The 13,593-nt window shown below is 42.4% G+C and overlaps 1 protein-coding gene across 1 annotated transcript in view; it reads left to right on the forward strand.

The window, feature by feature from the left end:
- Positions 1-1,631: 1,631 nt before the first annotated feature.
- The window catches only part of SERTAD2 (SERTA domain containing 2), a 78,083-nt gene continuing 66,121 nt past the window's right edge, over positions 1,632-13,593 (forward strand). The window contains exon 1 of the mRNA XM_026080794.1: positions 1,632-1,651. The gene's annotated coding sequence lies outside the window, so the exon portion shown is untranslated. The remainder of the gene's footprint in view (positions 1,652-13,593) is intronic.

A 13,593-nucleotide genomic window follows, 5' to 3' on the forward strand; every position in this document is an offset into this window, starting at 1 on the left:
CCGGGCTGACTTTCCGCGCCCCGCCGCCCGCCCGGGGCTCGGTTACAATTATAGCGATAACAATGACCTGGCGCCGCTGGGGGCGGCCGGGGCGCATCTGCTTCTCCCGTGGGGCTGTGGCGAGCCCTCGCGTGGAAGGCGAGGGACTCCCGAAACTTGCGTTCCGGGCTGCGCTTCGAGGCAGCGCTCGGCGAGCCCCTGCCCGAGCCCCGCCGCGGGTCAGCGCGGGCAGCCTGGAGGTCGCCGCCGGCGTGTGCGCGCTCTCCGGAGCCAGCAAGCGGGTTCAAGCGATGGCTCTGGCAAAATGAGGCAGCCCACCGAAATTTTCCGGGTGCCTGCAGCCCATTGCGCCCAGGTGTTCGAACATAACCTGGTCTCAAACCTGCCTGGCAGGGAAATAAGGGTCTCCTAGCTTGCAGTTGCCGTCTTCGGCGTGAAGTCCTCTTGGTGGACTGGACTGAGATTGGGAGCACTTAATGTAAAATAGCTATGTCTCCGTTTCGTTGCTATTGATTTTCTTAATGTATTTTTAGAAATGTGAATGTGGTGTACGTTCTTGTGTGTTGTGCATTCAAAGTAGCTAAAATAACACAGATGCATGGAAAACCCCAGCAGGCAGAACAGTGTTTCCACGTGTAGAACTTCTGAAGCCTTAGTATTTTACTGGCTTTAGCTGTTATTACTAATTGCTAGATCTTTGTAATCCATGTTACATAGAGACCAACTGTTGTATTTACCAGACCTCACAGTACTCCAAAAATCATCTTTCTCGGACATCTGAAAAATAAGGAAATGTCTGTTAAGCTTTTGTTAAAAGGCTGATACCATTTTGGGATCCTGCACATGAAGTTTCCTTCCCCCTGCCCCCCCCCCTTTACTTTTCTTTGAAGGCAAACACTCTTGTAAATAAGAGGAAGCAAAGTTATGGCTTTAGTCAACGTATCACTTTAGTAGTTATTAGTACGTTTCTAAAGAAAACAGCCTTTAACAGATCTTTTCTTGCTTGAATCTAGAGAGAGAGGAGGGGAAACAAAACAAAACAAAAAAACCAGAACCCTGAGGTGGTAAGGATACTGAATACGAAATCAGCCCTTGGCCTTATCCCAAGGTTTACCCCAATATGGCTTAAAACTTCCTAAATCTCTGTTGCTTTTGCCCTAATGGAGAGTCCTTCAGCTGTGGTCTCTTAAATCAACATGATGTGGGCCTGCATCTCCTCTGGTACTAGTTTAACACCAGTGAAACTTCATTAACTTTAATGGAGCGGATTTACATTAATGTGAAAAGTAATCAAGAATCCCATGTTTTTAGAAAGCTCCCATATACTAGTGACGTGACAAGCTCTGATTCCTGCTCTCATCAGACCTAATTATGCCGCCCTTACTCACGCTGAATGGTACTTTACTGCATAAGTACTCCCTGTGATGCTTCTGTGACTACTCATGTACTGAAGTACCAATGTGGGTGAGTGAGAATAGCAGTTATTCTTTTAAAACTTTTTTTTTCTTCCCTTGAAATAAGTATATATTGGATAACTATTTTTCTTGGGACCTGAAGAAAATTTCTGAGGATTAAGAGTAAAGCTGCTCTGTTAAATGACCATACCAAGAATAACTGTTTAAGACCTCTGTGCTACCAGTGAAACAAGCAAGTAAGTTTTCTGTGTTTCTTTTGTTGCTATGGAAAATAGAAAAAAGATTGTTGCAAAAATCATTATCTTGTCCTGAAATTCTTCTGTGCCTGAGGGAATCCATACCTACATGCAGTGTTCAAGGTTTTGTTTTATTTCTGCATTAAAAAAAAAAATGCACATCACATTGTTAAATGTTTGCTGTTGAAGTTACTGGTAGCAGGATCAAGCCCTTAGTTGTTTTTCTTTAAAGTAGTTGATAATGGCTTGGATGTGATGTTGCAGGAAGATAATATTATCTGAAGTGTCCACAGCTCAGATCCTCTCTCTTATTACAGTCTCAGTAAAAAGCTCTGTACTAAACAGACTGTAAAGAAAATGTCTAACAAAGCAGAACTGTCTCCTGCCTTTATGTTCTTATTTATAAATCTACTGAAAGTTTGGCTGATACTCTTTCAGAACAAGACACAATTCTTCCATGTTGTTTCGCATTTTCACTTCCTTGTATGACTGTGTTCATTGCTAAGCTTTTGTGTCACTGATTGAGATGTTATTGTAATTAACATTAATTATGCAAACTAGATTGTTTTTAGAGGTTCTCCAACTCTGTATTGATACTGTCAACTTGTTTGTTAAACAAAAATCCACACATTTCATGATGCTCAGAGGAAACAGATCAACCAGTTACAAAGTAATATATGCATGGGAAACCATAGCAAAATTAAGCTATTTTAACTCAAACAGTACATTGAATCTTGATAGTGCTGATTAATACAGTGCAACTGGATCTGAAATATCAAGGCAGAGTAAAGGGGAGGGAGGCAAAAAAATGGGAGTAGGTACATCCATTTGTGGAGGGTGTTTATACTGCAGAGTCCTACTGCATTCTTTCCAGATGGACAGTACTAGATTAATTGGGCCAAATCCTGCAGACCCCAATTGAGCAAAAATTCTCCTGAGGTACACTGGATCTTTTTGCCCATTTATGGACCTCTGAATTTTCCAAGAAGTGGAGAAAATCAGCAGAATTTACTTTAATTATTTGGGAAACTTGGGATTACAGACCCAGAAAAAGATATCTTCTTCTGTTTATCTTAGCTTAGAAAGTGTTTGAGGGTTTTTTGGAAATAAAAACCTGTTTAAAAAAAAATTCTTTGAAATATGCATTCACTTATAAAAACATTCCCTATAGCAATGGTAACACCTTAAAATATTTTTTCCATGTTAATTATAGTGACATTCACAAAAGTCTTTATATCTGACTATCATCCTTGAAACACTTCAGAGCTGAGGACTTTAGATTCTCTCCCTAGAATTCATGATTATTGTAATATTTGTATGTTGTACTGTTACGTACTCTCAGGAAAAAAGAAAAATAGGGATGGGAAGAAGAGTTTAAATGAGAACTCCTTGTCCTGATATCAGATCTGAAAATATACATAGACTGGCAATTATTATTCCCTGTCTTAAAAATTAAGCCTCTCTAACTTCCCATTCAAATAAGCAAAATTCAGTGTGCAGTTTGTTTTAGGTAATGAAGATGAGTTTTTTTTGTTTCTACTTTCAGTGCAGTGGTCCTCTGGAAAGTTAGAAACAGTGCCCTGGGGCTCAGCGAAGAGGAGGGTATATAATTATTTGGGATGGTTCCATAGCATCCATGAACTAGCATTAGCAGCTGGGTTTGCTACGCTGTAGAGATGGTATTATGGAAATCAATAAAATGCTGATTTCTTTTTCTTATTGCAGATTCCATGTTGAAGGGAAAATGCGCTATTTGTTTGTCAACCTTTCATGTAGGCTTGCCAAACAATTAGTTGATTTGAAAAGGCAGGTTTTTCAGTTCAGGCAATAGGTAGTCGGTCTTTTTTTGTACTCTTTTTCATCTTTATTTATTAGATTGTCTTCCAGAAATCACACTAGCATCCTGGCCTGCGTGTGGCTTCAAGTGTGTCTGTTTGTCAGCAGAAGCAAGAGTGAAGGTCACTTATTTTTCTGATGACATGCTGGGGTGACATTTTTTTACTGAAGCCCAAGTGCTGTATGTCCCTTACATTCCAGCTTCTGCTTCAAATTAAATTAATTCAAGTGTTTGGAGGGTTCTGGTGAGCTGTACTGAAATCCACAGCTTAAAAAAAAAGGTGGGGGGAGGAGGGAATAGTGACCTTAACTACTTCAGAGATGGGAGTCAGGAGGGCTGATATTAATCACTGTGAGATCTGTAATATGTGTTGGCCTTTATTTCTTTGTCTCAAAGCTTCTCCTGCTTTTATATTAGAAAGACAAGTAACCAGATCATTTATCACATTAAGTACTTGGGGAGAGAGAAATGACAGATAGACGGTCTTATGCAGAGCACTCTGTAACATGTACGATGCATTAAGTTCTGATGAGCTATATGAAACATTTTAATTGGGAGAAACAGTAAATGGGAACCGTTATCTACTAATCCAAGGACTTTGTATATTTTTTTCCTTGTTAAAAACAAACTTAAGTTCATAATCAAATTATTTTATTTTAAAATCTCCATGTGTTATGACCTTTGATAAAGTACTCTGAAAAATTCTATTCAAGCAAAGATTCACTAAGTGCTTTGAGGAATTCCAGGAAACCTGGCTCCTGTAGTGGTATACAGCGTAACTGATGGCAATGCATGGAGTTTTTGGAACTAAGAAAGTCCAACTCAGCAGCTTCTTCAGGAACGCTGCAGTGAAAATCTGTTTTGTGGCATGTGAGTAGCCTATATACGGAGTTCAGATATCGTGAGGCTTACAAAGCATGTTCTTGTATGAATAGAAACAGTTCAAAATGCCAGATTTATGAGGCAGGCAGCAGTAAAGGTCAGCAACTTGGAAAATTAATAATATGGTTCATGTTGACATTTCAGAGGGAATTCTGATGGGGGCGTGGTTCCAGCGAACACAAACTTGCCAGGCCGGCCCTACAGATAAAATAGGCAGCCTCCCCCTTATCTCTTTCCTAGCCCAAACCTTTTTATTGAGAAACAGGCAAAATTATGTTTATATTTTCCCTATGCTTTATTGTTTCTGCTAATCTCTAATTAAATAGAACCAGTGAGGGCCAGCATGGTGCTTTTAATGCTCAGCTACAGTTTAGAAATGACACTGTTGTCTAATGACTGTAAGCAGGTGAAGTCAGAGAAAGGCCTAGGGAGTTGGAGTTAACCTAGTATGCAAGAAAATTCCTGATTCCCTAAAATATATGCTTATAATTGTTGTGATCCTCAGTGCTATCTATCTTGGGCATTGCTATGGGTGTCCAGTTAAGGACAGTTTAAGAATACAGAAATGAACAAAACAGGGAGAAAGAGATCCCAGCTGAACCTGAACAAACCTCTTTAGATCCTACAGTGGAAATAGGGATCCCAAGAAATAGCAAAGATGTTTCTCATAACTGCAAAATTGCACTGGTGACAGTGACTCTCAAAGGTAACCTCTAAATAGAGAAGGAATTGTAGTTACTCTGCAGTCTTTGCTTCATAAGCCATCACTAATAGGGTCAAAACATTAGTTCTGAGACTTAGTGTATTGAGAACTTGGAATCTTTCTTTTTGAAATTTAAATTCGTATCATTTGTTCATTCATATATTTGCTAGGGGGGAAAAATAAAATACTGGCTTTGATTATCAAAGCTCAATATTCTCATAAAAATTATGCACCCTTTTTGTTGAAATGAAGTCAGATGTTCATGTTCATCTTTCTCGCTCTTGGCTTTTTTTGTTTTATTTCTTGTGAGTTTTTTTCATTGATTTTCTTCTTTCTCTGTCCTGCCCAGTTCTTTTTCTCTCTTTCTTTTTGATTCTCTCCACTTCTTTCTGGCCAAGCTTTTTTTCCATTTACTGTTATTCTTTCAAGTCTTAACCAACTATCAGTATCGCTCTTGCTTATAGAATGACATTAACATTGGAACCCCAGCTCAGAATAGCATTGCTCTAAGCAGGGTACAAATAAATGGCAAGAGCTCCTGTCCTGAAGAGCTTGCAGTGGGAAAGTGAAATCTGGGGGACTGACATCCAGCTCCTGTTTTCTGTGGCCCGCATTATTTCTTTTGGGTGTGGAGAGCGGTTACATTGCTGTCATATGGTGCTAAGGTACATGTTCAGGTATGGGCCACCAATAAAGCTTAGTGTCCTCTGCCCTTGGCAAGGAAAAGGTTCACGACTGCTGGAAAATGTGAAGGGGGAGCCGGTTGGAGGTGAGACATGAGTTAGTGTGGTCATACAGGAGGAGTCGGGAGCAAAGCTGGGAATAATACCTTGGTGCCCTCAGCTTTGGATGTGTGCCCTGTGCTGTAGCGAAGCAGGGTTTTTTTTGCCTCTGCTATGCTTTGTGAAGCTGGGTTGGGTTTTTGTTGTGTTGGGGGGTTTTTGTTGTTGTTTTTTTTTTTTTTGGTCAGCTTGCTTCTGTTTATTTCGCTGTCTTCTCTGATTTAGTCTTTCCTTGTTTTTCATATGCAGTGGGTACTAGTTACCTCTGGGACTGCGTGTCAGGGATGTCATTAAGCATTGTCAGGTTTTCCCTCATCTTGCACTGGAATATTTGTCTTTGCCAAAGAAATTGAGGTCAGAATCATAACTTCTTGAGTGCCAGGGGCCAGCAATTATGTCCATGTATTGGAGGTACCAAAATACTCTTTTTAAAAGAACAAGCTTTGTGAAGTGAAAAAGTTAGTATTCAGTCTGTGATGCAAAGTGACAACTAGGGTATGAAACAAGGTAGGATTTCTGTGGTGATGTAAAGGTGAAATGCGAAACCTCTTGAAAGGAACGTTCACCCTATTAAACCTTTTTAAAGGAACTCACCAATCCTTCTGCTGAACCTGCTAATTTGCATGTTTTGGGAGGTAATGGTCCTCCTTCCTGTGGGAGGGAAAGCACCTGATAGTAAAGTTTCTAAGCAGAGCTGAATTCTTTAGGCCTGTTGGCAGTGGTCAGCATTGTCTGATACCAAGACCTACAGTGAAGAGGCAGCGGCCAAATGTGTAATGGCCAGTAATAAATGCCCGATAACAGGGCATCCTCCCAGCAGTCAGCCAAAACAAGGAGGCTGTTCCAACTGCTCTTTCATTTAGAATATTTTGAATTCTTCCTTGTTTTCAGATATTTCAGTGCAACTTCTGGGGAAAAGCAGTTCTGGCCTTTTCAGACTTGCAGATTATTGTGGCATTCCCACTTTGGAAAAATCTAGAGGAAAAAAAATCTCAGGTGTATCCTTCCACTCCCCTCCCTGCCAGCATATTCAAAATGAGATAAATTCTTCCCTTGCTGAGAATAAAAGCCACTGTAATCTATTTCCATTGTGGTGATAATCCATTGCCCAAATGTCCTGGTAGCGTAATTTGTTTGGGGTGCTTGGATGGCTAGTGTATCACTCCTATAAAATAAGCATTTGAAATCTTATAGTCCAAGAAATCCAAAGTTACAGTGCTTATAGCAGTGGTTAATTGTGTGCTAGTATGTATTACTGTTTCTTCCTGACTTGTCCCTCGTTGTCCAGGACAGACTTGCAGATGAGATCATAACATTATTTAACAAGACAATAGTCTTCTGAGTTTAAATTATTGATTTCTGCCCCCCCCCCCCCCCCAGTTTGGGCTTCAGACCTCCTCATTGGTTTTATGTGAAAGCCACTGCTCCAGATTCCTTCTGGAGCTATTGCAGCATGAATGAGCAAAGCGTGTAGGGGTTCTTTTAGGAGCTACAAAAATAGCCTGTGCTCCTTACCCAAGAAAGTTAAAACCCTTATTATTAGCTCTGGGGTGTTTCTGATTTATATATAAATTTTTTTTCTTTTTTTCCTTCCTCCCCCATTTGAACACCAGTTCTAAAGGAGCTGGAACAGTTACCCAGCCCCTCTTGCTTCTTTTCACTCGGGGGATGGTGGAGGAAGAAAGGCCTGCATTGGCCTGCAAATGTTCTCTTTAGCCCCTTCCCCACCCCCAAGTCACGCTTCTGCAGCCTGCAAAACAGCAGAGGAATAGTTCCCACTTGAACACTTTTCCTTGGCTTTAACAAGGGGTTAAGGAAAAAAATCTTTCTCTCACAAAGAGAGGAAGTACCATAGGAGGATGTATCTAGCACCCTTTCGGAAAGGGTCGGCACCACAGAAGTGCTGTTGAGAGAAGGGCTGCCAAACCCTCTCAGACTCTGTACCAGTCTATCATCAGGGAGAAGTCCCTATGAAATGAAGAATTGTTATAGCCTGGGTTTGCATGTGTATTTTTGATGGTTATGCTGGATTTCTGCCATGCCACAAAACTGATTAGAATAATTTGTAATAAAAAGGGGGCCTGGATCATTTCAGAGATGGATAATGTGATGCGGAAGTAGGGAAGTGGGGGCAGGGAAGGCAAATCTGAAATTTTTCCTGGTGGGTGAATGTACCCCAAAATACAGATTTTTCTACCATCACCTGAAGGAAATGGTTACTGCCCTCACTTCTGTTGTCAGAGATGACTGCTTTGTGTTTGGCTTAATATCTATTGCATGCATATGCATTGCTATTTGTTTATTTACTTGCGGTAGGACTTAGGATATTCCAGGTACTTTCCAAATGCTTAAAGATAGTCCCTGTTCCAAGGACTCCACAAATTAGAGATGAACCAGAGGAAGGTAAATAACTGGAAATTTACAAATTAGTACTGAAAAAATGAGATTCACAGGGGGCAGAGCCCTTGAGAGGAGCACGTGGTAAAGGTGCTGTGCAGGTGAACTGGGAGAAGGATACATGTAAGGAGCTCTGTGAAAGAAATAGGCACCAGGCAGACAACTGTTCTGACCACAGAGCCATCTGTCTATTCTGTGTTTATCAGCCATCTAGGCTAGTAAATGCTTGCATTTTGCTCACTAGTATGCCTAAAAAGAAAAGGGATATGTTGCTTTGCTTCTGCATTACAAGTCAGTCCCTGGTCAGTTTAGAACTCTTGACACCTGATCAGTCTCTTGGATGCTTCCCCCTGTAGCTGTCATTGCATGATGTGACGGCAGTGTAAGTGGAGTTATTCTGTCATCTTCTGTGCAGAGAAATGCCATGAAAATGAGGAAAGCGGGGGAATGAGGCATGTGGGGTATGTGTGTTTTTGTGCCTTGTGAAGCTTGACAAGGCCAGCAAAAAGTAGCACTGGGGTTTTGAGCATGCATTCCTTGAGGCAGGAAGTGTTGTCGTCTTAAATTCAATCTTTGCTGCGATTAAGGGCCCTGAACACGTCTGTAGCACAAATAAACAAAATGAAAATGTTTTCTTTTCAGCCGTCATTCTAGCATTGCTTATGTGCACGTGAATCATTCCTCCTCCATCTGGAAGCATGAGATGCAGAGCTCTTTTCTAAGGAGGTATCTAACGTACATCCTCATAGCAGCCAGCAATTGGCATGACAAAAGGGTTACAGCAAGTGGCTGGCGCTTTTCCCATCCATCTTGCCACTGGAAACATAATGCTTTTGCAATGTGCCGTTCTTCAGGCACCAGTGTGCATAGCCAGTCCTCAGGACACACAGAGCCGTTGCATGTTGTTTGCTTTTGTTTGCAGTGCCTTCTCAGTGGCCCAAGAACTGTGGAGCAGAAGTAACTGTAATGAACTGCTTTTCTTATTAGAGTACGAGATGGAGTGGATGGGAACAGTGAGGTACTTGTGAAACTTCCCCAGGTGTAGGAAGATGAGCAGCAAGGCCTCTAGCACTGCCAGTGTAACAGCAAGTGTGGCAGAAGACCCTGCTTTGCTTCTAATCTTGCTTTGCACAGGACAAGGCAAAACTGTAGTAGTACTGAGTGTACTGAGTGCACAAGGGTAAAAAATATTTTGATTTAAAAAGTGCCACAGTTCTTGTTAATATAAATTGATCACCTTGCATATATTCACTCTCCTTCACTTGATTTGCAAGAAGACCAAGCGCTGGCTCAGTTATCTTAAACTTTCAAGTGTCCTGAGAAGCCAAGAAAGAATTTCACTGCCCACCTCTTTCTAGATGGGGATATAAAGGTGGTGTCAGAATGAGCAGTAGAAAGGTCTCCTTAATATCAGTCCTTTGCTTAAGTCCTTTGCTCTGGCTGTCTCGCTAAGCATGACTGGAGATGTCAGTTCAAACCTAGATGCAAGAGCTGGATGTTTCTCTGCTGAAGCTCCTTGAGGTACTCTTGAACCATACCAAGTACCTACCTGTGAGATTGAATGTGCCTGGATTGCTTGCTTCCTATGAAGGATGGCTTCAGTTGCAGAGCCCCTGTTGTGACAGAGCCAGACTTCAAGAGTGCAGCCTCTTTCACAGTGTCCCAGGGTGCAGGAGAGTCCAGGGTACGTTGCCTGCCTGGGGCCCTTGGTGCATTTGATAAGGTGGACTTTGGACCAGCTGTTCTCAGAGCTGAGACTGGCAGCTCTTCCTCCCTGGTGAGCACCCTGGGAGCTGGGTGAACAGGGAGAGCCCTTCCACTCCCCTTCGCCACTCAGAGGAGAGTGACGTGTTTTAACTGCTGTCTGCTCTTTCTTTGTGCATAACCAGTCTGTGACTCTTCTCTGCACGGTGGGCTTGTTTCCACTGCAGGAGCTGAGTCACCTCCCTCTGGCATGGGACAGTCTGGAGGTTTAGGGCACTGCTCCTACAAGACCTCAACCACTTTGGGATGGGATGGGAATGTCAGGGAGGGAATTCTCAGTCTGCCTCTCCCGAGGGAGCTGAGTTCTGGTCTGCTGCATGGAGGATACAAACCTGTGGTTGCTACTGCTTTTGTAAGAAGTGAGGAACTTTGGCTTTTTAAGAGATGGGCTTCTATCTTAGTGTGTGGACAGAGGTACCTCCTTCCTGCTGCTTTGGTGGGTGGATTTAAGATGCAGCCCTGTTCCTAATGTCTCCTGTTAGCTGACTCTAGACAGTGATATGCTGAGCTCAGTAATGTGAAGTACTGGCCTGTTCCCTAATGTGTTGATTTGGGGGGAAAGGGAAATGGCTGGGGGCTTGGTAGTCTTTGTGTGGCAGAGTTTCTATTTTGAGGTGAGAAGAGCTGTGGCCATTTCTTTCAGAGCTGATGTGACAGTAGACAGGGACTGAAATTCTCCTGTGCTGTTGAAGTTGAAGACTGCGTAAGATCAAGTTCATCAGTCTCCTTCCTCCCAAGTTGCTTTTGGGAGGACACTGTGGAGCCGGAGTAACAGCCCTTAGCAGAACAGTGTCGTAAAAAGCCATGCCAATCTGCCCTTGAGAGTGAAATATTACTGCAAATTAGTGGTCTGTGTTTGTCTGTCTGTGGAGAGGTTTTCTTTTGCTATGTCCCAAGCTTCTGCTTTTATCTTTCCTCTGATACACAGTAGCCTGGAGAAGACCCTTCAGGCAAAGAGGCTTGTTACTTTCTTTAGCTTCATGATTGGTGTTTATACTAGAGTGTAATAAAGGTGGCTAGCATTTCCGGCTTGTTTCAGGGTGTGTGCTTGCGTGTGAAAAAGATTTGGATACATTAACATCTTTCTTACCTGTGCCTGAGACACTATCCGTGTACAATCTTTCCTGATGCATAACAGTTACTGAAAGGAAATAACACTCCGCCAGCTCTTGGAAAAGTTTCAGTATCTTGACTTTGGTAAGCAGTACAGTGGTAATAGGGGTGAGAGGTGTTACGTAAAGTGTCTTGCTTTGAAAACTGGCTTCCAGGTCTTGCAGAGCAGAGGTGGCGGGCAAGAGTTTCTTGCGTGGCACACTTCACATACAGTGTCCAGTTGCAAGATGCTCCATGCACATAAATTCTGCTCTGTTCATCTTTGTGATGGGCCAGAGTTCAAAGTCTGGAGACCCTCAGGGCAGAAGAGTTATGTTTGCCTGTTACATCTCAGCAGGTGCCTTTCTCCCCTGCTGCATGTTCAGTATCTACCAGCCTGAGTCAGTTGTGGGTATTTCCACCTGCTGAGGGGCCAAAGACCAGAGTCTCCAAGCCTAAATTCCGCCTAAGGCTCTGTGCTTGAAGGCCAGGAGTCAGCTGGAAGGAAATAAAAGATACAGGGACTTAGCCACAATTTAGGGCATCTGACTCTGGCTCCTACTCTCCTTCTGTGATACCGCTGTGTCATAAGCATCTAATGTTGGAAGTCAGTGATGAACAGGCTGGGCCAGTGACCATATTCTCATTTTCTGAAGGGTTCCCAGACATACCAAGCTGAACTCCTTGCCTCTAATCTAGGCCCAGTTTGAATTCTCAAACCAAACACTTCAGTGTTATGCCAAGAACCTGACCCAAGCAGTGCTGCTTACTCCTTGAAAGGCCTGACATCTCTCAGCATTTACCCTCTCCCTGTACCTGGAGAGGTGGGGGAGAAGCCTGGAGACTATGCTGGCAGATGTGTTGCTTTCTGTTTTGTTTTTAAAGTTCTTGCAAAGTTTGAAAGCTTGCATTGCAACCATGTCCCTACTGGCCTAGACAGCCTGGGCAATGCTCTGTTATCTGTCAGCACCAGGCTGATCAGGTGTTGAATGAGGGAGAAACTTTGGCTCTCGGACAGGGTCACTGAGTATGCTTTGCAGTGTTCCCAGCTTGCTTGGCTGTGGGGCAACGGAGCCCTCCCAGGCTTGCTTGTGGCTATAAAGTCTAATCTCTCACTATGTTGGCCCTGGTAATCTCTGACTATCAATCATCCTATTCTCTTTAGGAAGAACTTTGACTTGATAATAATGAGATACATCAGCTTGAGTAATTTCTGTTTGAAGATATTAAGCTCTGTGAATACTGAAGAATATCATATCCTAAGCTTTTGAGCAGTTCTATCTGCAATTCAGTATCACTCTTGAAATGATTTGTTTCAACTATAGGGCCAGTTTAAATGGAGCTATTTAAGTGTATGTTGCTGTTTCTCATACATCAAAAAGTGAAGTTCAGTGAATGAGTTATCATGAGGTACCACAATGAGATGAGATCTCAGCATAGCTTTGCAATAAATGGCAATGTCATTAAAGGAAAAAAGACCTTTTTTTTTTTTCCTCCATATAAGCTTAATTGGAAAAGCCAGAAGTCCTGAGCAGAGATTTTTAACGTGCTGGCCAACTGGAATACATCGTAATAGGAGCAAATCTCTGTGTACAAAGGGTGCCCAAGATTCTGATTGCTGCATAAACCACATGGCTGAGGGATATTTTCCTATGTGTGCTTTTTATGCAGATAAGTGACAGTGCCTGATTTCTGGTCCTGGAGGGGAAATGTAGTGCCTTATTACTGAACAGCTTTCCAAGATGTGGCAGTTGACATTAAAAGTCAGCAGTGGACAATGGAGCAGTACTTGGCAAGTGTTGTCTTTTTTTCTTTTTAATGGAAACTGCTTGCTGTTATGTCAAGCCTTAGTTTTAAGCTGTGCAAGGGACTTTGCCTTGTTTATGTTCTCATTCAGGTTTTTAATGTGCACACAAAAGAAATTGTTTTCTGGGATTGCTGATGGTAGGGTCTTGGGGCAGGGATGACAACTCCTGCATACATGGATTTGGGGCTCTTGATCTTTCACTGAGTTTTGTAACTTTAACAAAACCATTAAGCCTGATATTCCCTGTCTGTAGAATATGGGTCCATCCCTGCAGTTTATAAAGAATTTTAAGAGAAATGATGTGCAAGATCGATGCCATTTCCCCCCCTTTGTGGTGCTTACTTTAAATTATTGCTTTTAGCAAGTATAATATTGTACTGCTGTGGTCTCAGTGATAGTTAGCAGGACACCTCTATCTGCCCATCTGCAAAAGCTCTGCTGGAAAAGTCTAATCTGCAGGAGCCCATGTTTGCTCTTAAGGATGAAATGCAATTGAGCATTTGGAGAAGTCTCCTCTGTGTTGGAAATGAACTATAAATGCATACCTGGGGATATTTTTTAATCATTAGGCTTGCATTGATCACTTTCTACCAGTTGTAGGACTCTTAAAGAACTGTTACTTATCCTTCCACAAGGAAAATGTCAGTTCAGTGGGCAAATGCTGTGGAAGATCCAGTA

The sequence above is a fragment of the Apteryx rowi genome, unplaced genomic scaffold (assembly GCF_003343035.1).
Source record: "Apteryx rowi isolate R43461 unplaced genomic scaffold, aptRow1 scaffold_53, whole genome shotgun sequence".
In the NCBI taxonomy this organism is placed as follows: domain Eukaryota; kingdom Metazoa; phylum Chordata; class Aves; order Apterygiformes; family Apterygidae; genus Apteryx; species Apteryx rowi.